At 32.1% G+C, this 10184-nt stretch overlaps 1 long non-coding RNA gene across 1 annotated transcript; it reads left to right on the top strand.

Annotated features, from left to right (window-relative positions):
* The first annotated feature begins 494 nt into the window (after positions 1–494).
* On the top strand, positions 495–9438 carry LOC118744566. Its single transcript, XR_004993561.1, has 2 exons — positions 495–815; positions 7869–9438. It is a non-coding gene; the product is annotated as an uncharacterized LOC118744566 (long non-coding RNA).
* The last annotated feature ends 746 nt before the right edge of the window (positions 9439–10184 follow it).

Genomic DNA, 10184 nt, shown 5'->3' with positions numbered 1-10184 from the left:
GCTGGAGAGCGCACAAAAGGGAGCGTGAACTGTTATATTTAATTTCTGTAAGAGAGTAAAATCCGAAGTCAAGAAATTAATATGCGAGTGGAAACTGCTCACGCGACAAAGCGACAAATCTGCACGGGGAGAGGAGAGACTACAACGCATGCCTTTACTACGATGAGCGCTGAATTTAATGTTTCATGGAGCATAGCTCTCGGACTTGTGATGCCTAGTGAGGAGTGGAATGGAGGATGGTGTGCATCGTCGACTAAAACTGTGAGTGTGCGCGTGTGTGTGTATGGGACACAACCGGGATGACAAACGCATCAGCCAGATATACTCACAGGCGACAGCCGACTATATTCTTAACGGTAAGCGAGTGAGTCGAGTGTCTATGCGGTGCTTATTGTCAGCAATGCGTACGTACAAATGTAGCCATCTGTGTTGGTTTATTTTCCTTTGGCACTTGCCTTTCGTACGCCACTGTAGTCGACGCTGTGTGAAGCTGTGCGAGCGCGCATAGCGATTGTGTCGCCTCACTTGGCCGTCGCCGCCGATTCAGTGGCTCTGTATCGAACAGTTTGCCAGCGATTGTCGTGTGAAAAAGACGTGCTAACGGGAAAAATCGGTAACGGTATAACGTCGAACGTTTTACGCTCGGTCGCGTCGTGCAGTTTTCCTCTGGATTTTTTTCCAGCTCCGCAATTAAATGGACAAGAAAAGTGAAAAACGCAATGGATTTCGTGATAGATTGTTTTAGTGTCGAATGAAAATCGATGGCGTTCGTTTTGATGAGAATTTAAAAGTGCGTAGAAAATTCCAAGAGAAAGGTATTAATACATTAGTGTAGCACTCACTGCTAATACCGAAAATATATTGCTATACTGAAAAAAGGCGTTTTCTTGCTGCTGTCGCTGCCGCAGCCGCCACCGCCAGCACAAAAACATTGAGCAGACGCTGCTGCTGAGTGCAAAACGAAAAACAAAAATTACAAAAAAAGACAAAAAATGATGGCAAATTTCGCCTCAGTTTCCTTTAGTGTTTTTGCGCCCCAAACAAATAAGTTTTGCAAGCTGTTGAGTAGGTGCATGTGTGTGTGGGTGTGTGTGTATCTATATACATATGTATGTATTTTCTTGCATATTTGTGTGCGTTTTCCGGAAGTTATTTTTGAATATCCGGCTCATCGAGTGCAAAACGCAAGGCGTCGAGTGGCAGCCAAGCAACCGAAGAAATAAAAACAAGCTGTATGTATGTGTGTGTCTAGTCGCGCAGGAAAAGATAGTAGACAAGTTGAATATAACAAGTTTGTGCTATCTCAGTGCCCTTTTTCTTAGTCTAGTCATCTGGTGCCACCCTTCTTCTTCTTCTCGTTCTTCTTCTTCTTCCTATCATCGAATATCATGAAAAGCTGTTTATCCTTGTCGCTGCTTGTCGCCAGCTATTGGCGCTGTCATGTACGCTTTGTCTGCTGCTTTTGTTGTTGTTGTTGTTGCTGTTGTCTCCCAGCATGCTGCGTTGCAGTGATATATTGCGAACGCGTATTTGCATATTTTAAGGCGTTAATGCCTGGCATTGTGCTGAAGGCAAAACAACCAGCATAGCGTAGTGGCAGCTTGTTAAGTCTAAAATTACGAAGAAAAAAGTATATTGACGTAAATCTTCTTTCACTCTAAACTTAGAGCTTTACGCTGTCGATCGTTGAGCTCGCCGGTGGCAGTTTACACATACATATGTATGTACAGCTATAGCTGTAGGAAAAGCAGTGCATATTAAGGCGTTGGCGGCAAGATTTAAAGTACGTAGAGCGAAAAAGTTGCAAAGTAAAAGCCAACAGTTTGAGGGTAGATGCTAATAAAGCTGCATTTGTGTAAATTGGGACTGTTGCTAGTTTTTGAAGCATGCTTTTAGGGGCTGAGGCCAATAAAGAGTAAAAGTAGCGCAGAAAATATGCAGTGCTGTGATCTGCGCTTCCTGCAATATTCCAGTAAGCATAATTTTAGGCCCTCAAGCCTAAATTGTTTAAATAATATAAAAAGCGGGTCAGTCCAATTTGAAGCCTTCTTAGTGGAAGTGTTTAAAGCGTTCACCAACTTTCAGCTTTAATAAATGCTTAAAATATATATTACCGCAAACATACATGAACGAACTTGCTTAATTTTAGGGTATCTCAATAAATAATTGACTTTATTATATGCGATTAGCTAGAAATACAAATATGTGTGTGGATTCCAATAAGCTCAACGTGCTATTTTTCTTAATTAAAAAATGTATAGCTATGTAGGAGACATTGCATAATTTGGGAAGGGGGAACAGAAAAAAAAAATTGTTGTATGAGTTATTTTAAATTATCATAAGCAGCGTAGCGACTCTTAAATTCAGAGCAGACTTTTCGCAATTTGTTGCATACTTTAGGGTGTATTAGTTATTATTGTAGGACAAAAGATACACTCTTGTTTTGAATACGCCTTAATTAGGTTAGGATAATGGCATGCAGGAAATAAAGATGTAGACATTGTGCTGGCATTAAGCCTTGCATAATTTTGGGCAAACACATTTTATTTTTCTTTTTTTAATTTGATCGACTAAGTCCATGTAAATAGCTTTTTAACTGGACTTAAAATTTTTTTGTTTGATATTTGCTAGTTACCAGTTGAATATTTCGATTAAAGTGTTGCATATTTTTCACTGCAAATATACATTTTTACAGATCCTGGTCTTTGAATCTTCATAAATAGTGATATAAAAATTATTATAAAATAATTAGGAAATATTTGTTGAAAATCTATTTGCGTATTGCACTTAAGCAATATATAAAGTATAGTGTTGCATACTTTTGGGGGCAGTTTTGTCTTTTATCCAATATATGTTTCATTTATTTTCATCTGTTTGTTGATAGCTTTTATAAAATAATGCTAAAAATTTTTCGCATACCTTTTTACAAAACTTAAAATAATAAATGTTGCATACTTTTAGGGTGTAAGTGAATTTATCAAAAAACTGTAGTTACAGAAAGAAAGCACTATGGTTCCGGCATACATTTGATTTAAGCGTTATACAAAGTAAAGTACTTTTAAGGGCCGTTTTACTTTTCTCAATAAATATTTTTTTTATTTTTTCTTCAAATTGTTAGTTTATAGCTTTTGTAAAATAAAGCTTACATTTTTCGAATGCACCTAAGCGTGATATGAAGTAAAGTGTTGCATACTTTTAGAGGCAGTTTCACTTAATCAAATATCTCTTTATACATTTTTTTCTTAAAATTGTTAGTTGATAGCTCTAACAAAATATTGCTAAATCTTTGCGCACTCACTGTTTCAGATCTTTAAATAATGGATTTTGCATAGTTTTAGGGTGTCAGATTAATTACCAAAAAACTGTAGGTACAGCAAGTTAGCACTATATTTCTGGAATATTTTTTATCTCAACAGATAATACTTGCTGGAAGAAACTTTGGCTTTTTTGAAAAAATTTTATTATTTTAAAAGTTGCCACACTTTTTTTTGAATTCTCACTTACAAAGTCTGAAATGCAGGATGTTGCATACTTTTAGGGTACAAGTTTGTTGGACTAGAGTAAAAAAGCTTTTTCAGAAATAAGACAAGGACCAAAGCTCAGAGAATGTCAGTAAAGCAGTTACTGCTTTCCTCACGTACTTAGCTTTTAAAATTTAGCTGCCTTTCAAACACCTTTTTTGAGAGCAAATTTGTTTTAAAGCTTTTAAACACCCGTTTTTTAGGAAAAATTGGTTTGAAAGGCCAGATAAAATTTAAAAGCAATTTGAGAAAACGGCTCTTAGTAATTTAAAAATATTAAACTAAACATTTACGTAGGATAATTTTAGGCTCAAATTAATTTGACGAGACATTTTTTGACTGAAATTCGTGATCTTTGCGAATGACTCTAAACAGCTTAGTACCCACAAGTTGTCAAAACTGACCGAAATAATCATAATGTTTTCGCCTAAAAATATACCACACAAGAAACTTAAAAAGTTTCAAAGCACTAAGAAATGCACAGGAAATTTAAAAGTGTGGTTTGAATTTTAAAATAAATTCAATTATTTGTGGCATATTTTTAAGCGAAGTTGATGAGGTTATAGTATGCCGTCTCTTGCGAATAGTGCTGGCATTTTTTTTTCATAAAAAGCAACAGCATACTTTTGGGTAGTGGGCACACTTTTTGAAAGGTTGAGAGAATTTTTAATTAAATTTACTGTTTTGCTTTCATACATCGGAAGTTCTTTGTATTCAAAGTGCCAGTTTCGGTTTCTGTTAGGAAATCTGCAAATTGCTTTCAGATTTCGTAGTTTTTGGCTTAACTACTCATCTTCAGCGCGATATATACATGTAATTTTGTGAACTTACCTACCTTAAACACTTTCCACCGTTGCTTGCCTGTAAGGAGATCAAATAAAATCAGTTAGTAGCTCAAACAAAAACTGTTTATAGTAGAGGAAAAAATAATGATGTGTACAATAATAAATATTATAGAATAAATTGTCATGACTTAAGGCCTACTTTTGGGCGCAATGTCAATAAGAATAAAGCGCGTTTTAATAATTTGTGGAAATTTCAGATAATTTTTCGAAAGCTGTATAAAGTATTATATTGAAAAAAATGTGCATAACTCAGTTGCGCCTACTGATTAATGACTCTGAAGCATAGATCTTTTGAGGCATACTTTCGAGCGCTGATCTAGCTGTTTATACCGAACATATTTTCAAAAGTAAACACACCTTCAGGATCAAAAATATTAAAAAGCTGTTTTAAGGCTTTCTGGCCAATTTCCTCCTCAAATAAAGACAGAAGTTGAAAATAAATTGAGCTGTAATGATATATGTACGTATTTTCAAGAGCCGTAAAATGCAAAGGAAATAAGTTTCGGAATATTTCCCATTTAAATTGAGGCTTTAAAAAACCAAAAAATGCTAAATTTAAACAAATTTTAAAGCTTTGCCTAGCACACTTCTATGAGCACTTGTAAAGCAAGTTGGCTAGTCTACTTTTAGGCGCTATAATAGCGACAATCGCAAAAGTCAATAACGACAGCCGTTAATTGCAAAACGAAAGTAAGAAATGAACACACAAAAACAAATGAGCAAAGCAATTAAAAAATAAAAAACTACAACTTTATATAGCAACAACAAAAACTAAAGCAATTAAAAGTCATATAAATCAAACAAAAAACAACAACAACAAGTAAATATGCATGCAAAACCAGACGTTCAACGGCAATTGCATTTCCTTATCAATTACGTGGCAACATTGTAAACAAACAAACAAATAAGCAAACGGAAAAGCGCGACATTTCATTTGTTTACCAATCGTGACAGTTGCTGTGCGCTGTCAGCGTTTGTTGTTGTTCGCTAGGTTTGTACGTTTGTGTGTGTATGGTATGTGCCTTCGTGTATGTGTGTTTGTGTGCGCAATTTTAATCTGTGTGCAACGGAAAAAAGCCAATTAATTTGCTTTATTTATGCAAATTGCGAATTGCCATAGGGAGTGAAATAGTAAAGCAAAAAAAAAAAAACAATCGGGCAATAATACAAATATTTGAATGTGAGTACAAATAAGAAATTAAATAAAAAGAAAAATAACTTAAAAAAAATGTTAAGTGATGGGCGAAAGTTGAAAAAGAGGAAGTTAAAATTTTTGTGCAAGACAGTACAAAAAATTTTAATAAATCAAACATGAAAACTAATAAGCAGCAAAGTGTAGCTCAAAAGCGAAAAAAATTTTTTATTTTTTTAAATAAATTTTTTAGCAACTATGAAAAATATATTGGTCTAAATAAATATTTCTGAGCTGTGAAAAAAGTGCATTTAGTACATAAAAAAATTTGCTTTAAAAGATTACTTAAAAATCCATTTAGCCATGTAAAATTAAAAATTATTCGAAAAAATTGGAAAAGTAACAAAAAATTCGCTTAGTTGCATGAAATGCGAGTTAATAAAGCAAAAAAGTTTCAGTAAATGTGAAAAATTCTAATTGGTTTAAATTGAAATTGCACAGTTAATTTTTTTTGTTATAAAAGCCACACAGCTTTAATGAAAATGGCTTAAAATTTTAATTCCACACCGACACACATATATATATAAACTTGTACTCACATTGGAGTGTTTATGCTTCTGTGGGATTTATAAACCAAAGCCAATTTACACTACGTAAAAATTGCAAAAAATACAGAACTTCTGCGCATTTTTTTATCACTTTATTTGTATTTTATTTATTTTTTAAATCTTTGTGAAATCTGTGTCACAATAAATTAAATATTGGCAGTTAATGGGGAAATTGCTTTAAATTGGTTGGTCGAAAGGGTAAACGTAGAGAGGGTTGAACGCGAAGAAGAGTAAAACTGAATCGAGTTTTAGTTAAAACAAAATTTTAGTGGAAATCAATATAACAAAGCAAATTATTTGTAAATTTTTTTATGAAATATTTAAGAGAAGCACATCCCTAAGTTAATATATTGTATTAAACATTTTATGTTCACTATTCTCCAATTTAATTTAAGTAAAGTATATTTGAATTTTGTTAAAAAACCTTAATTTTTAAATATTTTAAATATAAAAAATGGCATGAAATCACATATGCACAGAAAATAATTTTATAAAAAAAAACAAATTTTATAACAATTTTATTTTTACTTATTAAAAATTTTCGGCCCTTATGGATTTTTTATATACCGCTAAGTAAAAAATTCGCATAAAAATTTAAATAAAATAAAATTTTAAATTCGAAACATTTATAAACCGAAAAAACGTATAAATCGGGATAGAAATATTATTTTAAATTAATATCACTAATACATTTCTTATATACCGGAAAATAAGAAATTAGCATGACAATAAAAATTTAAAATATAATGTATTTTAAAATTAAAAATGTATAAACCGGGATAAATTAAAATTGGTAACACTTATAGTTTAAAACATTAAACTTCTAAGCTGGTTTAATATTTTATTTTTTTTGCTTTAAAATCGTTTTTAAACTAAAATTATTTCTAATTAAATTTTTATTAGATTTTAAGTTTTAAGTATCTTTTTTGACTTTATTTTGTTTCACCTACTTACTTTATTTTGTTTTTTTTTCTTTTACTTCTTGTTTTACTTTAATTGCGACAGATAATAAAATTTGATTTATTTATAACTTTGTTAAAACTCATATTAAACAAAATAAAACTTTTATGGAAGTTAAAACTATTTTTAAAATTAAATTAAATATTAAACTTTATGTAGTGGTCAAAGTAATTATTCGGAATTTTTTTTTATAATAATTTTTGATTGTTAATTTTTCGCAAAAATATAATTCATATGAGTTAAATCTTCAAACTTTTTACAAAACTTAAAAACTCAACAAATTTTCATCAAGTTTTCAAAATTTGTATTTATGTATTTCAAAACTACATACATGTTGTTAATGGATTATAAAGCACAACAGAAAAAATTTCTAAAAAAATCAATGGTAATTTATAGCGACTTGAAACTATATTATACTAAAATTAAATAAGTTACAAAACCGCATACCAAATTTTATTCTAAAATCAAAATTTTGCTGAAAATTTTTTGAGTTTTTTAAGTTTTGCAAAAGGTGATATAGTTTTTGTTGAAATAAAAAAATAAGCAAAAAATTAACGAATAAAATTATTATGAAAAACATTGGTTTTTGTTAAAGTGTGAACTATATTTTCGTGAAAAATTAACAAAAAAAAATATTTTTAAAAACTTTGCGAATATTGTAAAAAAATCACTGTAGGAACATTATTTTGACCACTGTATGTCTATAAAAAGAAATTTACGTCCCAATTTTTAGAAAATTGCAATTTAAAAAATGTTATTAAAAATTGAGTCTCAAAAAAAATTTTTATTTTGAAAATTTCAGATTTTCAAATGAAACGAGGATACAGTTGAATTAAGTACAGCCAAAAACACAAGAAAAAAAGAAAAATAAAAAACGATTGAAAACTGTCTAAAATGTCTGTAAAAAAAATAGTGGCAGCGTTAAACGAGAGCAAATCCAACAGTGTAGGACGCAATAATAAATAAAAAAATTCTTCGAAAAAACTCAAAGAAAAAGTATTAGTGAAATTTAATTTTTAAACTTAAATTCAAAACTCGCGAAAACCTACATAATTCGAAAATTAAAAATATTAACAAAATAAAAGCCAGCCATACGAAAGACAAATAAATATGCGCATACCACATAGCAACCACACAGCGCCAACTACGCCCTACGCTATGCAAGCAAAGCGCTACGATCAGCAATTTAACTATTTGCCGAACACAGTCTGTTTGCATTAAATATTTGCTTCAAATGTGCAACTGAGTGTATGTATGCATTTCCGGTCAATGCACTGTTTAGTAATAAATAACCTCATACAACAGACCAATCTGCGCCAACTTAATAAGTTAACTGATACTATCGAGCTGAGGAAAGTAATTTTATGAGCAAATGTGGGAGTAAGCTTTTATTGAAAATTAAAAGCAAAAAGCTAAATGCAAATAAATTCCATTGTATATTGTGCAGAATACATTCTACAGCAAGTGGAAAATAATAACATTGAATAAGCAGTTATACAAACAAAATAAGAAAAAAAAACAGCAAAGTAGGTCACTGTGGGAAGAGTAAGTAAAACAAAAGTGAATTAACGGCAGCAAAAAGTGAAAAGGGAAAAAATTCAGTATTAAAAACTACTTCTATAGGCGGTGTAAGCTAATAAATACCGTTACAAATAAAAATTACTGTAACAAAGAAAATTGCTTATTAAAAAAAATAAATCGGCATTGAATGTGAGTGCCATAAGGCTTACAAAAAAAGAGGAAACAAAGAACAAAAAAAACTATATTAATTAAAATTATAACCGAGTAACACAAAAAAGAATCCCCACAGCAAATACGTTCAATGCAAATATCCTGGGAACAGCAGTAATCCCCTCCAATAACCCGTACTTTCGCCGCAGCAGAAAAATAAAATAAATAAGCTCAACTAGCCACCACTAAAACTCCCATCAATTACGCTCTACACTCCAAACACTCGCTCGCATTCACACTGCTGCAGCACCTCCTTCATCTACACAGCACTTAAGCATCGCTCAGCCCGCCGCACCTTCCGAACTTCAAGCCAATATGCCGCCTACTCAACTCATCGTCAAGAGTGCACTCAAAACTACTATCCACTGAACGCAGACATAAAAGGGCGGCACATCTCCGCAAGCATCATACGGCAAGCGTTCTAGCTGCAGCAGTCATTTATTACCAGACATAGAAAAAGCAAAGACAAAAAAAAATAAATAAAAAATAAAATCGTTGCATACTTTTCTGCTTATACTCTGTATTTACTCGTCTCATATCCTGCCTTCCTCTCGGGACTCTTGACACTCTTTGGGCGCTGCGCGTGGAGTGGAATAAAGAATTAAAGAAGCAACACACACAAGGATAATTTCAAAAAGGTAGGTTAATCATAGATTAAAATGCGTTTATTGCGCACATTTATCAATGTAAACGCCGCGCGTTGCGCCTGCTGATATGCAATGTGCGCCCTGATGCGCGCATCGTACAGCTGCCATAATGAAATTCGCTTAATCTTTGTAGTTTCGCTTTTGCTCAACGCGCAGCTATTGAAAAGTAAAATGCATATATGACGGTTATAAAAAGATAATTATGTTGATTTCATTAATGCTTTTTGCGATAATTGTACATACGTATTGTTGTCTGGGGTGCCTATAAGTAGGCAGATTTATTAAATTGCGGATTTACATTTTTTTTGTATATTTTTGTGGTGAAGCGGATTTTTTTCTTTCCAGATGTAGCTATATACATATGTTTTACGAGCCCTTAGCTGTACTGCAAGACATTTATTTTCCACTCTTTTTGGTCGCAAGCCTAAAAGTATGCTTTGGGACTTTAAAAACTGTAGAAATAAATTCCATATTCGATAATTTCATCAGCTAATAATCTCAACATTATTATATGCTAACAGCTCTATTCTCACTAGATGACAAACCTCTGCCGAAATACCTATTCCCATAACTCTTCGCCTAATAATATGCTACAAAAAATATTGGTGCTGGTTGTCGCGGTCGTCTATAAGACACTCTTAGGCTCAGGGCCTATTGTGATGAATATATGGCGTTACATTACAGAAATATTTAAACACTGTTCAAAGTCTAGATATATATTTTTACGGTTTAAAATCGAG

This window comes from Rhagoletis pomonella, unplaced genomic scaffold (assembly GCF_013731165.1).
Source record: "Rhagoletis pomonella isolate Grant_MI unplaced genomic scaffold, Rhpom_1.0 Rhpom_scaffold_00008, whole genome shotgun sequence".
NCBI classification, from domain to species: domain Eukaryota; kingdom Metazoa; phylum Arthropoda; class Insecta; order Diptera; family Tephritidae; genus Rhagoletis; species Rhagoletis pomonella.
Note: the sequence above shows the minus strand (reverse complement) of the source record. Positions and strands in the feature narration are given on the sequence as shown.